Consider the following 20,531-nt stretch of genomic DNA (forward strand, 5'->3'; position numbering starts at 1 on the left):
GCGTGGATGCTGGAAGGATATTTCCTTTTATGGGTGAGACTAGAACTAGGGGACACAGTTTAAAAATTAGGAGTCTCCCACTTTGAAAACGGAGTTGAGAATTTTTTTCTCTCATCGGGTCGTTAGTCTGTGGAATTCTCTTCCTCAAACAGCAGTAGAGGCTGGGTCATTGTATATATTCAAGGCTGAGTTAGATAGATTCTTGGTAGTGTTACAAGGATTTTTTTTGTATTAAAACTTCGGATTCTGTGTTTTTAAAAAATGAAAAAGGATTTCAGTGGATATTGAGACACGTGCAAATAGTTGAACTTTATGGATGTTTTGAAAGGAAGTTCAGCTAAAGCTGAACTGGTAAACAAGCACTGTAATGCAGGTAATTTCAAGGAAACCACAAGGGGTTGACCTCAGAGCTACCCTCTGTTATGATAAGAAAGAATTTATGACTGGGCATGTGACCTGTTTCAGGAAGGGTTTTTGGGTTCAGTTTGGAACATTAAAAAGCCAGTGAGTTTGGACAAAAAACAGGCATTTTGAAATTTGATTTTGACCTACCTGGAGATCAGAAAACCCTGAAAAAGTATTACCTCTCTGTAAAGGAATACTGTATTTCAAATGTGGCAGATTTATATTACCTCCTGTCTCTGAAGAGTCCCTGCATCAAGCTGTACTGATGTCTCCTGGGTTTAAAAAATCCAGAATATTGGAAGAAACCTTTTACTGCTATACTGCTGCTGTAAGACCTAAAAGAAAATCCTTGTTGCTGCACATCTGATGGAAGACCTATGTGAGGCCTTCTACTGTTGAATTTCTTTGAACACCTACCCATCACAGACTGTTTATCAGCCTCACCTGGAAAGACTTTGAGTGGTATCCAACTATTCGACTTTGGGAAACCTCACCAAACCAAAGAACTTTCTTCCAGATCATGACATACTAAGTTTGTATTATTCCTTTCATTCCTATGAAACAGCTGTAAGCAAAAATCCTTTTTTGCTCCGGTTAACCAGTTTTTGGATATATGTGCGTGTGCATGAGGGCTAGGGAAAATAAGGAGCTTTAATATCTCAATTCGTATATAGATTTACGTCATTATTAGTTAAGACTTGGTTTTATAATAAAGTTAATTTTGTTGTTGATTAAAGAAACCTGGTTGGTGTGCTTTATTCAGGGACAAATAGAGTATCTAATTGATTGTTTCAGTAAGTGGGAGAAATGTATTGATATGCTGTGATCCATTGAGAAATGGGACTGAATTAACAGTGCATTCCTCCTGCCTCGGTCGTCACAATAGACAAGGGAGTCAAATGTTATGGGGGGGCAGACAGAAAAGTGGACTTGAGGCCACATTCATATCAACCAATGATTTTATCAAATAGTGGCGCAAGCTTGAGGAGCCGAAGGTATACTCCTGCTCCTAAGAACAAAGAACAAAGAAAATTACAGCACAGGAACAGGCCCTTCGGCCCTCCAAGCCTACGTCGCTCCAAATCCTCTATCTAAACCTGTCGCCTATTTTCGAAGGGTCTGTATCTCTTTACTTCCTGCCCATTCATGTATCTGTCTAGATACATCTTAAAAGACGCTATCGTGCCCGCGTCTACCACCTCCGCTGGCAATGCGTTCCATGCACCCACCACCCTCTGCGTAAAGAACTTTCCACGCATATCCCCCCTAAACTTTTCCCCTTTCACTTTGAACTCGTGTCCCCTTGTAATTGAATCCCCCACTCTGGGAAAAAGCTTCTTGCTATCCACCCTGTCTATACCTCTCATGATTTTGTACACCTCAATCAGGTCCCCCCTCAACCTCCGTCTTTCTAATGAAAATAATCCTAATCTACTCAACCTCTCTTCATAGCTAGGTTGATTAATTCATATGTTCATATGTATGTTCATAATAAAGAAATGGAAAATATTCACAGTCCTGGAAATACTACGTAGATGGACCAAGGAATGACAAATGCATTTTAATATTGAGAAGTATAAGGGAATGCAGTAGTACCAGCAACTGGAATTATATGTACGTGGTGGGTGAATTTGCATTAAAAATAGTAGGAATATTTAGATATTATTGTCAGTTGTTCTACGATAGTATCCATCAATATGAGACTGTGCTTAACATACAAAATGAGGTTCTGTTATATATCTAAGGTATTTTATTACAAATCAAGGAAGGCTATTTTTTTAACTATTGTTACTTATTTGTGACCCATATTTGGAATTGTATGTCCAGTTTTGCTACCTTCAAAAAGATGTGGCTGCATTGGTAAGGATACAGAGAAGAATGACAAGATTATGAAAATAAAATTCATTAAGGACAGACTGAAGAAACATAATTTGCTTTCACTAGAGAAAAAAAGATTGAGAAGCAATATATTTTCAAATCTTTAAAATGATGAAAAGAATGAATGATACAGAATTTGTTACTACTAATTTATTGAGCTCCATTAAAAAAGTAGTTGCTTGATTATGTGTCAGGCAATGACAGTGAAGTTATAAGAAAAGATTAGATAGTTATGGAATACTTGTAGAATGCTTTTCAGTGCATGGCATGGCAAGCGTATTTGTCGAAAGTTTGATGTTTTGGGAAGTTTGTCCAGGTTAAATCACCTTCCTATGACAGTGTAGTTGTACATGGTATTTTGGGGTGAATAGAGTATATGGCCTTATCTTGTTCCATAGCTTATGTTTTATGCTCTAAAAATGAGTATTGCTGTTTTTTTGCACATCCCAAAATGTTTAAGAAATATAAATAAAGAATAGAATGCTGCAGAATTATAATGACAAGGTGTTTCCCTTCAGATTTGACACTAACCAGCAATGTTACTGTTATTTTAATAATGTAGATTATATAGCTTTTCATCATTTTAAGTAAGCCGGGCAATTTCCCCACTGTCTTCTAGGATTGACATCTGATGGCTTGGCAGGAGGAAGATCAGTAGAATGTTATAATTCCTGTTCTCACTGATGTTTCATGGGTTGGAGACACTGTATAATATGTAGTCTCTTTAAATGCTGTGAAACAACCTGTTTGTTGAGGGAATGTCTTGTTCTGTGCGCATGAAAAAAACCCAAAAAGGTACACAAAAATAAGATGATCACGCTGCAGCTAAATGATGTTCACGAGTGAACCGTTTTATGACATTGATAGTCAGTTTCATTGCTTTCTGGATGTTGCACTATTTTAGGCTAAATTTCTCAACTGCTCTCCTTATTGTCATTTACAATAGCAATTTCCTTGTTTTAAAGCTTGGATGATATCTTTGATTTCGCTTGTCTTGTTCAGTACCAGATTGAATACAGTTCAGCAGTAACATTATTTAAAATGACAGAGAGCATAGTTGATACAATTGGCATCTATTATTATTTGTTCCTGAGTTCAGGTGTGTAATTTATTACTCCAGTTTTTGCAGTTCTATTGTTTTTATTAAATTTATCATGCTTGAAGCTGTAGTGGATTTCTAATTTAAAAAAATAAGAGCAGAATTTTGTTCTTCCCTTGGAGGCAGTGGGGACGGGATGGGTTGCAAACAAAACGGAATGGGGTACCTTTCTCAGCGTTGACGGACCCGCTGCTATTTTGACCTGGACAAGGAAGGCCAAGAACGGCCTTCCCGCCCGAGACCAATTGAGACCCAATTGAGGGTCAGAGGTGTCCTTCATTTGGGGGCAATCCGGAGCCTCCGAGGGCCCCTCCCGGTTGCGATCGTCACTCACCCTCCACCCCCAAGAAGACACCCCTCCACCCTGTCGTCGGGGCCTGCCTGACTGGCCTAGCAACCCTGCCCCCACTCACCTTTGCCTCCAGTTTTCGGTGCTGCAGGGCCTCCTGCAGTACTGGCAGTTGCCATTCCCCCCAGTGGCACTGCAAGTACTACAGAGCTTCCGGCCTGCCGATTGGTCGGCAGCTCTGGAGGTGGAAGCTCGTCACTTGAAGGCACAGTGTCCCTGAAGACGGGCAGTTAATTGCATGTCCACCGTCAAATAGCTTCTGGGTTCTGACGGAGGGCCGGGTTGGGGTCTCACCGCACCCACCCCCCACGCCCGGCCCAACACCAGGACCCCCATTGCCAGAATAAAATGCAGCCCCAAAAAACTACCAACATTTTTTCAGTATATAACTTATTATAATACAGAAAGATTTAGAGAGCATTCCAACATTATGCCTCTTATAGACAATTAAATAACAAATTGCCCCGATTTTAATCTAATGCGTGTGTTAAAGAGCGGGGCACCTTCTGGGTGGATAACCACTTTACACCATGCTCCATTTCCAGCTCCATTGAGTTAAAATCAAAGCAATAGTGGTTGGGTTAGAGATTTGTGGCTTTTGCTTTTACCCAAAGAAAAATTACTTTGGGGGGACGTTTGGAGGTGGGAAGAGCATAAAATCAGGTGGGATGGTGGCAGGGGTGGGGAGGTGGGGTTCCCACCACCACCCCACTTCCACCAAAGTTAGTCCAGGGCTGGAATGGCCTTCCCACCCGCTGCCAACTGAAGCCCTTAAGTGGGCAATCAACCCCAATTAAGGGTCTCATCCCACTTAGTCCCTGAACGAGGGACCTGACATTGGGAAGGGGGGGCCTGCTAAGAGCCAATCCCCTGTCCTTGCTAGCAACTCCCCTAAATCCTCTTCCCCGTGACCCCCCACCCTGCAGCACCCCTCCAGCCCTGACCTGCCTGTGGTGTAGGTCCAGCACGCTCCTGGGCCTCCGGTAGGTGCTTCTCCAGCAGCAGCCACTGCCTCGACAGTGGCACTGCTCAGGATAAGAGCTGATGGCCTCTGATCGGGCAGCAGCTCTCCAAAGACGGCACTTCTGGTGATGCGGTCCTTGATTCTGTGGAAGGCCCACTGGTGTCCTGATTGGTACTAGATTCGGCAGGCCTTCTGGAGAAGAGGCGACATGGGGATCTCGTTTATGGGATGTGGACATCGCTGGCAAGGCCAGAATTTTTGCTCATCCCTAATTGCCCTTGAGAAAGTGTTGGTGAGCCATCTTCTTGAACCATTGAAGTTCATGTAGTCTTAGGGATGGAGTTCCAGTATTTTGACCCAGCAACATTTGACTTGGTGGGGAACTTGCAGGTGGTGGTGTTCCCATGCATCTGCTGCCCTGGGTGGTCGAGGTTGTGGGTTTGGAAGGTGATGAAGAAGCCTTGGTGAGTTGCTGTAGTGCACCTTGTAGATGGTACACACTGCTGCCACTGTGCATTGTTGGTGGAGGGAGTGAACGTTGAAGGTGGTGAACGGCGTGCCAATCAAGTGGGCTGCTTTGTCCTGGATGGTGTTGAGCATCTTAAGTGTTGTTGGAGCTGCACCCATCCAGGCAAGTGGAGAGTATTCCATCACACTCATGACTTGTGCCTTGTAAATGGTGGACAGGCATTGGGGAGACAGGAGTTGAGTTACTTGCTGCAGAATTCCCAGCCTCTGACCTGTTCTTGTAGCCACAGTATTTATGTGGCTGGTCCAGTTCGGTTTCTGGTCAATGGTAACCCCCAGGATGTTGATGCTGGGGGCATCGGCGATAGTAATGCCATTGAATCCCAAGAGGAGATGGTTAGATTCTCTCTTGTTGGACATGGTCATTGCCTGGCACTTTTGTGGAGCAAATATTACTTGTCACTTATCAGCCCAAGCCTGAATAATTTCCAGGTCTTGCTGCATGCAGGCACGGACTGCTTCAGTATTGGATAAGTTGTGAATGGAACTGAACATTGTGCCATCATCAGCAAACATCCCCATTTCTGACCTTATGATGAAGGGAAGATAATTAATGAAACCACTGACGATGGCTGGGCCTAACTAATAAACTTAGAAGGAACTTAGAAAGTTTATTAGTTATCGTCAGTGGTTTCATTAATTATCTTCCCTTCATCATGCTCTTCTACGTTAAGTATTAAGTCTTTAGTTAATTGTAGAAATGCATTTTCTGCTCAAAAAATCTTACAAAGTTAATTTCTGTAACTGTGCTGTTAAAAACTACAAAATGGCAGAAAATATATTGGTACACAGGATTCTTGAAATAAACCACAGTATTCTGATCTTGATAATTTTTTGTGTTTGTGCAGACTGCTATTGCAGTCCTCAAAGGATTAATTCTGTGCTGGGTAAGATCTGAAGACATGAAGGAGACTAATTGTATTCTGAGATGAATCTGAAGCAGAAACCTAATTTTTGTGATTGGTGTTATGTGACGTGCCAAGTCTGACAGCGTTCTCTCTTTCAGAGGTGTACTATTTACAGAATTAATGTTGTTTTAATGAGTATACATTGGTTACTGAAGCATTACCAATGGCAGTGCAGGTGTCAGCTGTTAAATGTCAGTGGTGAGTAGAAAAGGTACAAGCGTGTGTTATTTATGACAGAATGATTAAGGCCACAAGAAGTGATAAACTCAAAGTCTGTTTGAGAGGAGAAGCACTTTGCTATGTGGCTTCAGCTCAGATACTGTGCTTACTGATCTAATCTGCAGTAAGAGGAAGTTGTTTTTATCAGAGAAGTGCATATCTTCTGCTCAGATCAAACCCATCTCTTGGGAGAGTTAAATTATCTTGCAGGATCTAACGGTGGCTGCAACAGAGCTCAGGCATGCAGAGCTCGGGCGGTGGAATTTTTAAGTGCATGAGAAAGAACTGGTAGCAGCAGGTTGCTAACCTCAGGTTATTTTAGCTTTACACCTTGATATATTGACTACTGGATGGTGTTTTGAGTTTTCAATGCTTTCGGTTTCTGGTGCATAAACGATCACTGTATCATTGAATAGTTTGCTTCTCTTTACTTTGCCGTTCTATATTGACTTTCTACATTTAACTATTGTTGAGACAGGCTGAAAAACATTTAACTTTTGTACTAAACCAATGGAGAATTAGGAGGTACAGGAGGCGAGAGAGCATTGAATACTTTGAAAAGAAAAGTGTAGCATTCTATCTCAAAATTAACCTCAATAATAAAATATTCTGCCTTTCTGGTTTGTTTGAGAGTTTGGAAAGAGTCATAGGCCTTGTAATTACATGTGCTTAGCATGTTCTTGATCTGTTCTAACAGACACATTCAACTGTTTAATTCTTTTAATTGCTTCATTTCTCTATTGAAATAGCAGACGAAGGAATATTGTAACAGCAAGCTGAGCCTTTGTTGGTAATCTTCACACAGTGCAATTTAAAGACCACAATGTGCATACATTCTTGTAATAAGGTACATTATCTCAAAAATATGTTTCACTACTGGAAATAGGTAGTACTCCTTAATAGTAAAGCAGACTACCCTCGTATTCAGTTGGGCACCACAAAGCATTTGTACAGTATACATGGCAATGGCTATTTGGCCCAACGTGGCTCACTCAACAGTAAAACCTGATAGTCTCCCCTTCAGAGCATTTCGTTGTTTGTGAAATGGTTCCAAAATTTCTATTCCTACTACTCTAACCAGAAGTCAGTTCCATAAATTGATCCCCCTTTATGTGAAGACCACTGTAACATTAATCTTAAATTTGCCTTTCACTAGTGTTTCCATGTCTCACTGTCACAGTTTATTTTGAAGATCTATCCTTTCATTAACATTTATTATCTTATTTGCCTCTACTAGGTTACCTGTCAGCTGCCTCCCTTCAAGGCTAAAAAGCCCAAGATGTTCCAATTTAAAACCTTTTTTTGAAACCCTTAAATGGGCTGTACTTTCAATTGTACTGGTTCTATTTTGCAATATTTACAAAAAAAAGCAGTCTAAGGGATAATTATTCCAAAAATTGGAATTTTGTGCCTGATTTTCAAAAAGAAGCATAGATAGGACTTATTTCTAAACCGTCACTAATGTGTTACTTTCAGTACACATGTGACATCCTCGGAAATTCCACAGGATATAGTGTAGATTGCTTAAACTTTGGAAGTTTCACAGGATGTAGCACAAATTGCTTAATATTTAAAGCAACTTTGAATTTTGTCAAATCTGTTGAGGGTAATCCTGAGAGAAATTTTGGCATAAGGGGAGGTGCAGTTTCAGCTCAGAGAACGTAAATGTTTTGATTTGTTTAGCCAAAAAATACTACCCATGTTCACTTTCCCCATCACACACTGAAAGATCATATGTTTGTCCCAAAAATTGAGATAATAAAATTGTTTTTGAACGAAATAAGACAATTGTGATATGTCTTATTAACAAGTTTCAAGTATTCAGAATGAGTCACAATTACTGCCATGGAAAGTTCCAAAGTAGCTGAAAAATAAGAGGATTGGGTGCATCACTGTTGTTCAAAAATCTTTCAAACTTGAGATCACAGATTTCTTAACATGAAAATAAGCAGAAAAAGACAAATTAGGACACACTTGAGAGCCACAAATGGTCTTAACACATCAAAGCTGTTTAAAAACTGGTTCTGCAATACTTGACCTCCATTTAGATAATGACTTTTAGGTCAATTTGTAGAACAAAAAGTGACATGTAGCCATTAGCAGAAACAAACTGACAAGTTTCCTTTTTATAAATTGAGTGTTTACTATCAAATTAAAATAGACACTGGAAATTCTAACACATATAGCAATGAAAATGAATTGGAAAATATCTCTATCATGTACTTAAAGCAGGTAGAGCTGGAAACCAATATTTGACGTCGCATGAAAGAGTAGTGTAGTTTTTTCATCCACAGTTCAATGTTCTGTAAGAGAAAAATTAAAACTAAACATCAAAGATGGTCCTGTAGCTCTTGTAGTGTTTAGCTTGAGTTTAAACCCCTGCCTTGATTGTTTGACCTCAGCTATATTCTTTGTGCATATTTCACAACATGAATTGCTAAATAAAATATTTCATGATAGAGTGCAAGGAAAAACTAGATGGACTCTACACTACTGAGCATACCTCCTGTTGGCTGTCTCTAGTGATTTTCCGGCAACATGTGCAGCCATCCATGGCCCATTATTGCATTCTCCTAGCTAAGAGAGGAAACACAATGGGTAAACTAGCACCAGTGGACTTGGAAAAGAGAACAATATCAACTGAAAATATAAATTTGTACTTTTCATTGAGGCTTTGTTTGTTCACAATATTTGAAAGATGAAGCAATATGGTATTTAATTTTGCCCATAATCACAGCACAAAAATGAAGTAAGTTTATTACTTTGAAGTTAGTTTTGAAACATCTCTTCTCAAATTTTCTTTGACTTTCATGCTGTACGCTTCCTCTCCTGAAGGCAGCAAATCATAAGAAAAGGAGAGAGATGTCCATGACTGAGGCCCATTGAAATTAATGGAGATGAAAGTGGGCCATTTCTGTAATGGGCAGCCGATCCTCAATGCCCTTTTTACACCCGAGTAGCAATTTGAAAATCTATTCCTATATCCCAGTCATAGACATCCCTCTGGCGACCCAAAATCTGCGCAATCTCCTGTAATAATACTTGATTGCAGTTCCACGGGCATCAGTGATCATTTTGCATTTTCCCCAAATGTGCAATCCTCAAATGTGAGGCTGCATATGAAGTGTTGGGCTAGACGACGATGGAAGCATCACAACTGAATCCAATCTTCCACAGTGATCAAGTGCAGGAACCTGAGCCTGCTATCATCTCCATACTTCCCTTGACTGAGGTTAATGAACAATACAGACCAAGGATCAAACCTGAGATTATCTTTTGTCTGTCATTCCATTGGGGGGGACGGGGAGGACAACTCTTAAAAAAGATTGAATAGGACACGATAGGGGAGAACCTCCAATTGCCAAATTTCATTTATGATCTCTTAGTACTTGTACCATAGTCTTAGTTTTATGCAGGCATTAACTCAGATAAAATAACACAAACAGTAGTATGAACATGTTGAGTTTTGTACATGAGCTTTGCTGTCCTTCAAACTGTTGTGCAAAGAAATGAGATCCAGAGTAATGACTTCACTTCACTTCCTATAGGAAGCAAAGTCTCCAGCTGTCTTTTTATTGCAATAGGCATAGTAATAGCATGTACTTGTGACATTTGCTGCAAAATGTTGCAGTTGTGCATTAATTTTACTTTGAAATATTTATATGCAAGAAATAAATTAATCTGATTTCAAATTCAGATGCTACCATTTTGGTCACAATTGAATTATCTTTTTCAGGAGTTAAACTCTTAAAAAAAAGTTTATTTGATCACTGTATCGTGTGGCATTTCATAGAGACCAAATATTTCCAAAAAAGTTTTGTTTTGCTGCGGTGTATGTGTGAAGCTTTCACTTAAGTTGCATTGAAATCCTTGAAATTCATTTCAGAATTAATTTATATCCAACATTTCCAATAAACATATGAACATACAAATTAGGAACAGGAATAGGCCACTCGGCCCCTCGAGCCTGCTCTACCATTCAACAAGATCATGGCTGATCTGATCGTAACCTCGACTCCACATTCTTGCCTATCCCCATAACCTTTCACCCCCTTGTTTATCAAGAATCTATCTACCTCTGCCTTAAAAATATTTAAAGACTCTGCTTCCATTGCCTTTTGAGGAAGAGACTTCCAAAGACACACGACCCTCTGAGAGAAAAAATTTCTCCTCATCTCTGTCTTGAATGGGTGACCCCTTATTTTTAAACAGTGACCCCTAGTTCTAGATTCTCCCACAATGGGAAACATCCTTTCCACATCCACCCTGTCAAGACCCTTCAGGATCTTACATATTTCAATCAAGTCACCTCTTACTCTTCTAAACTCCAGAGGATACAAGCCCAGCATGTCCAACCTTTCCTCATGAGACAATCCGCCCATTCCAGGTATTAGTCTCATAAATCTTCTCTGAACTGCTTCCAATACATTTACATCCTTCCTTAAATAAGGAGACCAATACTATACACAGTATTCCAGTTGTGGTCTCACCAATGCTCTGTATAACTGAAGCATAACCTCCCTACTTTTGTATTCAATTCACCTCGCAATAAATGATAACATTCTATTAGCTTTCCTAATTATTTGTTGAACCTGCATACTAACCTTTTGCAATTCATGCACTAGGACACCCAGGTCCCTCTGCATCTCAGACCTCTGCAATCTCTCAGCATTTAGAGAATATACTTGTTTATTTTTCCTGCCAAAATGGACAACTTCACATTTTCTCACATTATACTCCATTTGCCAGATCTTTGCCCATTCACTTAACCTGTCTATATCCCTTTGTAGCCACCTTATGTCCTTTTCATAACTTACTTTCCTACCTATCTTCGTGTCATCAGCTAATTTAGCAACCTTCATCCAAGTCATTTGTACAAGTTGTAAAAAGTTGAGGCCCCAGCACTGATCCCTGTGGCATACCCACTCGTTATATCTTGCCAACCAGAAAATGACCCATTTATGCCTACTCTCTGTTTCCTATTAGCTAGTTAATCTTCTATCTGTGCCAATATGTTCCCCCCACACCATGAGTTTTTATTTTCCACAATAACCTTTGATGTCTCACCTTAACAAATGCCTTCTGGAAATCTAAGTACAGTGCATCCACCGGTTCCCCTTTATCCACAGCACATGTTACTTGGTTTTTAGTGATACAGCACTGAAACAGGCCCTTCGGCCCACCGTGTCTGTGCCGACCATTAACCACCCATTTATACTAATCCTACACTAATCCCATATTCCTACCACATCCTCACCTGTCCCTATATTCCCCTACCACCTCCCTATACTAGGGGCAATTTATAATGGCTAATTTACCTATCAACCTGCAAGTCTTTGGCATGTGGGAGGAAACCGGAGCACCCGGAGGAAACCCACGCAGACACAGGGAGAACTTGCAAACTCCACACAGGCAGTACCCAGAATTGAACCCGGGTCGCTGGAACTGTGAGGCTGCGGTGCTAACCACTGCGCCACTGTGCTGCCCCACTTCTTCAAAGAACTCCAATAAATTTGTTAAACATGATTTTCCTTTCACAAAACCATGTTGACTCTGCCTGATTACCTTGAATTTTTCTAAGTGCCCTGCTATAAAGTCTTTAATAATAGCTTGTAATGTTTTCCCTATGACAGATGTTAAGCTAACTGGCCTGTAGTTTCCTGCTTTCTGTTTCCCTCTCTTTTTGAATAAAGGAGTTACATTCGCTATTTTGCAATCTAATGGAACCTTCCCCGAATCTAGTGAATTTGGAAAATTAAAATCAATGCATCAACTATTTCACTAGCCACATCTTTTAGAATCATGGGATGAAGTCCATTAGGGCCCGGGGACTTGTCAGTCCGCAGATCCAACAATTTGCTCCATACCACTTTCCTGGTGATTGTAATTTTCTTTAGTTCCTCCCTCCCTTCAAACTCAAATTATTTTTATCTGTGATTCCTCCAATGGCTCAGCAGATTTATTCAATGAATAGCTGAGTCATAAAGACAAGGAAGGTCAGTATAGAGTGTTCTCTCTTCACTTTATCCCACCCACACACTCATCTATGATTGCAGGAAGGAGAATTCAGTATCACCCTAACTTGTTTCTGTTAGAACAGTTTGTATTAGGAATAAATTTTAAACATGGTGGATAGGCAGAAAAATAAATAAGTCTGCATATTGGACTCTTCGATGGTTGGATTAGTGTATGAGGTTCCTGTGTGTTTTGGGAAGGGAAGGGAAGGTGCTGGCCGTGGGGGAATCTCTGGATAAATCCGTTGATGATTTGACCAACCATATATGTCTTATGTGGTCAACAAAATCATCAATTGATTGCATCCAGGTTTGTGCTGATTTAGCTTATTCAAGCTGGGACAGCAGTAGGAGCACTACAGTTGACCTCCGTGCCCCCGGATAATGAAACATTTATAATTTTATAGCGTTGTTGATTGTGCCAAGTTATCAGATTTATTGTGTGTAGACCAAGATACAATGAGAATTGAATTATTATCCTATGTTATATTACAGAACCTTCACTGATCTGACTTCCCATACCCTTCTCTGTTAGTAAAGCCATCATATTTACATTCCAAGGATGTTATAACAGCAACCGGCTGAAAGAGATGTCAAAAACTTTGCAACCTCCAGGCTAATAGATTGAAATGCTCCAGCTTGACCTTGAACAGGGAGTGAAGTTATTTCGGCATCACTCATGTATACAAAGCTTCACAAGCCAAATGTAAGTTATCAATTAAATTTGATGCTGGTAAAAATGGCCATGATCTTGTCAAATTGTCATAAAATATCAACTGGTTCACTAATGTCGTTCAGGAAAAGAAATTTAACACCCTTACCAACTTTGTTCTATATATATGATCCCAGTCCTACACCAATGTGGTTGACTCTTAATTGCCCTCAGAAGTGTTCTCAGAAGCCACTCAGTTGATCACACCACTTTGGGATAGGCAATAAATGTGGCCTTGCCAGTCACACCCACATCCTGGGAATGAGTTTTTTTTTAAAAGCCAAAGGAAGTAATTTTTTTTAAATGAATGATTTTAAAATAACTGCACGCAGTCATGCAAAAGTAGCTTACACAGGTTTTGTTTCTTTGGAAAAGCTTAAATTGTAATTTACTTTGGCTTCCATAACTTCCCCAAAGGCTGGGGAAGTTTTGTAGAAGTGAGTGATGCTGAAACTGCTTCAGTCCTCATAAAGCAGTGAGCGGGATTTCTTCAACTGCTCAGCCTGGCAGCAAACATGTTTCTTTCAACTATCTGGGCAGAATCTTCCCGGACTCCTGAAGGCAGCTTTGGAGGTGGATAGGGCTGGAAAGGAATGGGAAAACCCCGTCGGGACGGCTTCCCGACGCCGTCCCATCTCTGGGCAAGTTTCCCAGTGGCGAGTTGCCACAGGAATCAGCAACAAACTCCGCAGAGCCAGGGCTCCAATCAATCCAATTAAGGACCAAATCAAATGCCATTGGAGGTGGCCTCCCAGCGGCAGGTCAGAGGGCCATCGGAGCCTCCTCTCAAAACCCCAGTGACGGAGCCGTTAGGCTGAAATGGACACAACCGTGGCCATGATCATTCCTGTGGTAGGGTTCCCACCACTCACTGATGTCCCTAACATCTTTGGCCCTTTTTTAAAAAATGTTCCACAGCCATCCTCAGCAGCACCCAACTCTCCTGATGGGGCTGCCAAACATCCAGCTCTGCGAACCCTCTCACTGAACCTCGACGTTGCGGTCCTGCCACCATCCTTAATTGGACGGCGAACGCAGAGGCAGCCTATTGGCCACCTCCCATACAATCACGATAGCAGACACCAGTGGAATCAGTGCTTGGAAATGGACCCGACCTGTGATTATGTTCTATGTCAGGAAGATTTTTCCTTGTCTTCATTTGCACTATCACTTGTGTTTATATCCATGCAAAAGTGGTGTGCCATTTGGAAGTGAGAATGGACGCATGATTGCTGTTGACCTAAGCTGTGAGTTTCATAGGAAATGGACAATGTAAAATGAGGTCAAACACTATCAAAACTGAACTTGAGACTATATTCTGATCTTGTACCTCTAACTGCATTCAAATTCTAAAATAGACGAGTTACAGTTTCCTCAAATGCAAAGCACAGGCCAGTATCTAGTGCTGTGATAACTTAAACTAGGGATGTAATTGGTGCTCTATATATGTGAGAATATCTATCTTGTATGTTTTAGAGTTAAAACTTTACTGACACTCTGATGAAGTGTTGAGTTGTTGGCAAATTCTCCCAAAATATTAATTGACAGAAATTTCAGAAATTCAAAATCTAAGAGCAGCATCTTAATTTACAAGCCACAGAAACAGCAGTTGAAAACATGATACTTCTTTCATCTACATCTTTCCCACCATAGGAATATAGCCTCTATTGATCAGTCATAGGGAAATCATTGCATTAATTTTTATGATTTAACATATCAAAATTAAGGATCAGGAATTGCATGACCATAAATTGGGTGCACTGACTTTGGCACCTAAATTCCTGATGCATGTTGCCGTCACTTGAAGCTCTTCACCAGAAGTGCCAAATTGCAATGTGTACTCTTGCGCTGAGCATGCATACAAATACGTTGTTGTTGACACTGCAAGTAGTGGTACTGTACTTGGTCTCCTACTTTTGCATGCATGAAGCCCCAGGACCTGTGCCATATTGCCAGTTTGTTTTGGCCTAAAATTAACAGATAGCACACTTAAAACTAACCTTCCCTTCCCCTCCATGCTATAAACTGCAGTGTTTGTAGAGACAGACAAGTGTCTGTATGTGTGTGTGTATGCTTTGTGGTGTATGTGCATAAGTTACTGTTCATTTTTTTCCCCAGAGAAACAACTTACTTTGGCTCTTATTATTTACCCAATGGCTGGGGAAGCTCTGTAATACCAAAACTACTTTATTCCTTGTACAATGACAAGCTGCAGCATTTCAGTCTATGAATCTTTAATCTGTAAGAACTATGCTAGTATTCTTCAGTGATTCTCCTTTCTTTGACTAAACACTTCCTTTTTTACGTTTATTGCCATGAGAGATTTCAGTGCTTATTAAAACATTTTTTCTGTCAAATTGCTGTAACTACTATTCCTACATCAGTAACAGTGAGTTAATGCATTGCACCAAAATTCCCAATCTTTCAAGAATGTTTTGCTGCAGAATGGAATTTCAGTTCCCTATCCTTTTTCACATCGAGGCCCCCTCTTAGGGATGCTGAATTGTAAATCAATATTTTTGGATCCGTGCTCCCAGTTCGTGTGATAATAGCAGTAGGCTTCCATAAGCTTGGAACTGTTGATAACTATCACAGAATAGATATTTTTCTGCATTGGGTTTGTGTTTGTAGGAGCTGATTTATGTTGGTTGTGTCATTTTTGCAGTATCACAGTAGCAAAGGTTAGTCCTTCTAACAATTTGATAATTATCTTAACTAGAGAACTTAAATGCAGTTAATTGGATATACCTGGAATTAAAAAGCTGCTTTCAGTAATTGTGACCATGAACCTACCGAATTGACGTAACAATCTATCTGGTTCGCTAATGTCCTTTAGGGAAAGAAATCTGGAAAATCTGTCGTCTGTACCCAGTCTGGCCTACATGTAATTCCAGAAGCACAGCAACGTGGCTAACTCCTAAGTGCCCTCTCAAATGACCACCAGCAGGACAGACCCATCAGAGGTGGCGGCACAGTGATATACAGTTGTGAGGAAATGGCCCTACGGGTCTTCAACATTGACTCTGGATCCCATGAAGTCTCATGGCATCAGGTCAAAAATGGGCAAGGAAGCCTGCTGATTACCACCTACCGACTGCCTCAGCTGATGAATCAGTACTCCTCCATGTTGAACACCACTTGGAAGAAGCACTGAGGGTGGCAAGGGAACTGAATATACTGTAGGTGAAAGACGTCAATGTCCATCACCAAGAGTGGCTCGGTAGCACCACTACTGACTGAGCCAACCGAGTCCTGAAGGATGTAGCTGTGTTATTGGGCTTGCGGCAGCTGGTGAAATAGCCACAATGAGGGAAAACGGTACTTGACCTAGTCCTCACCAGTCTACATGTCACAGATCCATAACATTATTGGTAAGAGTGACTACTGCACAGTTCTTGCGGAGACGGCATCCCGTCTTCACAATAAGGACATCCTCCATTGTGTTGTGTGGCACTACTAATGTGCTAAGTGAGATAGATTAATAATAAATCTATTAGCTCAAAACTGGGCATCAATGAAGTGTTGTGGGCCATCAGCAGTAACAGAATTGGATAGAACCACAGTGTGTGACCACATGGTCTGGCATATCTCTCACTCTATCATTACCATCATGGAGGCCTGCCTTCTCTCCTTGCCCCATGCTTGTGGAGTGGTGACCCTCAAGATATACATCACCAACTCTCTCTTTCTCATGGACAGAGATGCAGATGGTCCCTAGAGACAATGGCTAGAACAACAACCATTACCATCAAGCCAGGGGATCAACCCTAGTTCAATGAGAAGTGTAGCAAAACATGCCAGAAACAGCACCAGGTAGATGTACATAAAATGATGAGGAAGCCCAGCACGTAAGTGCAAATAACAAGGCTGATGTGGTTGCAACCACTTAAGTTAGAATTGCAGAGTGGATTTTTTTTTATTCTTTCAGGGATGTGGGCGTCGCTGGCAAGGCCAGCATTTGTTGCCCATCCCTAATTGCCCTTGAACTGAGTGGCTTGCCAGGCTATTTCAGAGGGCAGTTAAGAGTCAACCAGATTACTGTGGATCTGAAGGCATATGTAGGCCAGCATATTTCCTGCCCTAAAAGACATTAATGAATCAAATGGGTTTTTACAACAATCGATGACAGTTTCATGGCACCATTACTGAGATTAGCTTTCAATTCCAGATTTTATTAATTAATTGAGTTTAAATTCCACTAGCTACCATGGTGAGATTGAACCCATGTCCCCTAGGCATTAGCGTAGGCCTCTGGATTACTAGGTCAGTGGCATTACCACCAAAACATTCTCCTGAGGGCCCCACCATCACCAAAGCCAGTTTCCAGCCAATTAGATTCACTCCACGTCACTATCAAGAAACGGCTGAGTGTATGGCAAAGATATGGGCCCCAACAGCACCCGTCTGTAGTGCTGAAGTCCTGTGCTCCAGAGCTAGCCATGCCTGTAAGCCAAGCTGTTGCAGTACAGCTACAATGCTGGCAACTACCTGACAAAATGGAAAATTGTCCAGGTATGTCCTGTCCACAGAAAGCAGTGCAAATCCAATCTGGCCAACTACCACCCCATTTGTATACTGTCAATCATCAGCAAATTGAGGGAGGGTGTCATCGACAGTGCTATCAAGCGATATTCACCTATAACCTGTTCAAAGATGCTCAGTTTGGATTCTTCCAGGACCATTCAGCTCCTGACCTCATTACAGCCTTGGTTCAAACATGGACAAAAGAGCTGAATTCCAGTGGTGAGGTGAGAGTGACTGCCCTTGATATCAGGGCATTTGACCATGTGTGGCGACAAGCAGCCTGAGAAAAATTTAAGTCAATGGGAATCGGGGGAAAATCTCCACTGGTTGGAGTCATATTTAGCACAGAGGAAGATGGTTATGGTTGTTGGAGGTCAATCATCTCAACCCTAGGACATCACTGCAGTCATTCCTCAGGGCAGTGTCCTAGGCCCAACCATCTTTAGCTGCTTCATCAATGACATTGTCTCCATCATAAGGTCAGAGGTAGGGATATTTTCTTCTTTATTCGTTCTTGGAATGTGAGCATTGCTGGCAAGGCCAGTTTTTATTACCTATGCCTAATGGTCCTTAAAAGGTGTTGGTGAGCTGCCTTTGTGAACTGCTGCAGTCCATGCGGTGTATGCACACCCACAGTGCTGTTAGGCAGGGTGTCTCAGAATTTTGACCCAGCAACAGTGAAGGAACGGTGATATAGTTCCAAATAAGCATGATGAGTTACTTGGAGGGGAACTTGCAGGTGGTGGTGTTCCCTTGCATCTGCTGCCCTTGTTTTCCTAGGTGTTGCAGGTTTGGAAGGTGCTGTTGAAGGAGTCTAGGAGAGTTGCTGCATTGCATCTTGTAGATGGTACATACTGCTGCCACTGTGTGCTGGTGGTGGATGGGGTGCCGCTCAAGTGGGTTGCTTTGTCTTGGATGGTGTTGCGCTTATTGAGTGTTGTTGGAGCTGCACTCAACCTGGCAAGTATAGAGTATTCCATCACACTGCTGACTTGTGCCTTGTAGATGGTGGACAGGCCTTGGGGAGCTAGGATGTGAGTTACTTCCCGTAGAATTCCCAGAATCTGACCTGCTCTTGTATCCACGTTTTTTTATATGGCTGGTCCAGTTAATTTTCTGATCAATGGTAACCCTCAGGATATTAATAGTTTCTGATGATTGCATAGTGTTCAGTTCCATTCGCAACTCCTCGGATAAGGAAGAAGTTTGTGCCCTCATGCAGCAAGACCTGGACAATATTCAGGCTTTGCCTGACAAGTGGCAGGTAATGTTCATGCCACACAAGTGCCAGGCAAGACCATCTCTGACAGAAGGGTGTAACCATTGCCCATTGACATTCAATGGCATTACTCTCGCTAAATCTCCCACCATCAACATAGAAACATAGGAACAGGATATGGCCATTTAGCCCCTCGAGCCTGTTCCACCATTCAGCGAGTTAATGGCTGATCTGTTAACTAACTCCAGATATCCTCCTTTACCCATATCGCTTAATACCTTTGGATAACAAAATCTATCAATCTCTGTAATGTACCCTGAACAGTAATGTACAATTTTCTTATGACTGCCTCACTGAGGGAGAAATCATACAAGATACTGGGGTGAATTTTATGAGCCCTCTACGGATGGGCAGGGAGGTGGGTGCACCATAAAAAGCGAGGGAAGATGGTGGGGTGTGGTGTGCTTGTCACCTTTTCTAGGTTCTGACACCGCTCTGAATGTCAGAGCGTCTGCCTGGGAGATCATCCCAGAGGTGGCCTTTTAATTGGCCTCTGGGTCCACCACCCGATTAAGGACAGTGAGCTGGTCATTGAGGCTGCAGGCCTCACGATTGCGTCTGCAGCCTTGGAAGGGTAGCAGCCCTACTGGCAGAATTGGGCGCTACCATTGTCAGAGAGGGATTGATAGCTGTGATTCCATGGGGGTTTGGTGTAGGAGGCCTCGTGGGCTCCCCTGGTCAGCCACTGGCAAGCTGCCTCCAGGCAACTGCCAGGCTTGGCCCTCAGTGGGATATCAGCAGGTAGCCTCTGCAGATGCTGACCCACCTCCAGGAAGAACACCCGTAGGTGGGAACACATTGGGCCACTGACATGATGCATATTTCTCTTAAATTCTTCCCGGTCCAGTCTTGAAGCCTTCCCTCGCGAGACTGGGATGATTCTTCTTGCATAAATACTCAATTGATGGACATTCTGATATGCATCAATATGTTCAAAGTACTGTGTAAATCAGGAAATGTTTATATGTTACATTTCTGCCCTTTTGTCCAAAAAATCATTTTTTTTAAATTTATTTGCCCCAGCAAGAACCTGAATGTATAACTTGTATAACTTCTAACCTGGATGAATGGCACAACACATGTTTTTATAACATTCTTTCAAAGCATAATTGTTGCCTACCAATGCATGTTAAATTTGGCATTCAGTTTATAAGTTACTCATATTGTGTTGCATTAGTTCTCCCTTTATCAACTTTGAGCCATAGGACATTTCACTATAGTAACACCATGACTAACCAGTCAGTCTCACTATTCTGCAAACAGTGAATAGCTGCTATTGGTGACTTCTTCTGAGCCCACTTTTATATTGTGATTATATATAGATTTCTATGCGATACATAACTGGCTAGCCACTCAAAAACTGATCTACAGTAATAAGACGTGGCCCACTTCTTATTACTGTAGAGTTCTGTGTATTTCAATGTGTCTATTTTTAATGACAAAATAAATCACTGAAATAAAAACTTTATATGGTTGATCATCCAAAAAAATCATCCATTTTATGGTCAGCAGTACATTCGTCATTATTCCCTGATAGTAAAATGAAGAAAAATCTAAACATGCAATTTTTACAAAAGAAAGTTATTTCAAGATGATCAAAGAATTCTGAAGTGGTTTTGTTATTTGTCCTTGAATGTTATTGAATAAAATAT

At 41.4% G+C, this 20,531-nt stretch overlaps 1 protein-coding gene across 7 annotated transcripts in view; it reads left to right on the forward strand.

Moving 5' to 3' along the window:
- Positions 1-20,531, forward strand: part of ikzf1 (IKAROS family zinc finger 1 (Ikaros)) — a 103,811-nt gene that overhangs the window by 50,076 nt on the left and 33,204 nt on the right. The window contains exon 2 of one of the 7 annotated variants that reach the window (XM_068010878.1): positions 12,860-13,070. The exons of 4 other annotated variants lie outside the window; for them this stretch is intronic. The gene's annotated coding sequence lies outside the window, so the exon portion shown is untranslated. The remainder of the gene's footprint in view (positions 1-12,859; positions 13,071-20,531) is intronic. 2 more of the 7 variants (XM_068010880.1, XM_068010879.1) reach the window with 2 other exon arrangements.

This window comes from Heterodontus francisci, chromosome 2 (genome assembly GCF_036365525.1).
Source record: "Heterodontus francisci isolate sHetFra1 chromosome 2, sHetFra1.hap1, whole genome shotgun sequence".
Lineage (NCBI taxonomy): Eukaryota > Metazoa > Chordata > Chondrichthyes > Heterodontiformes > Heterodontidae > Heterodontus > Heterodontus francisci.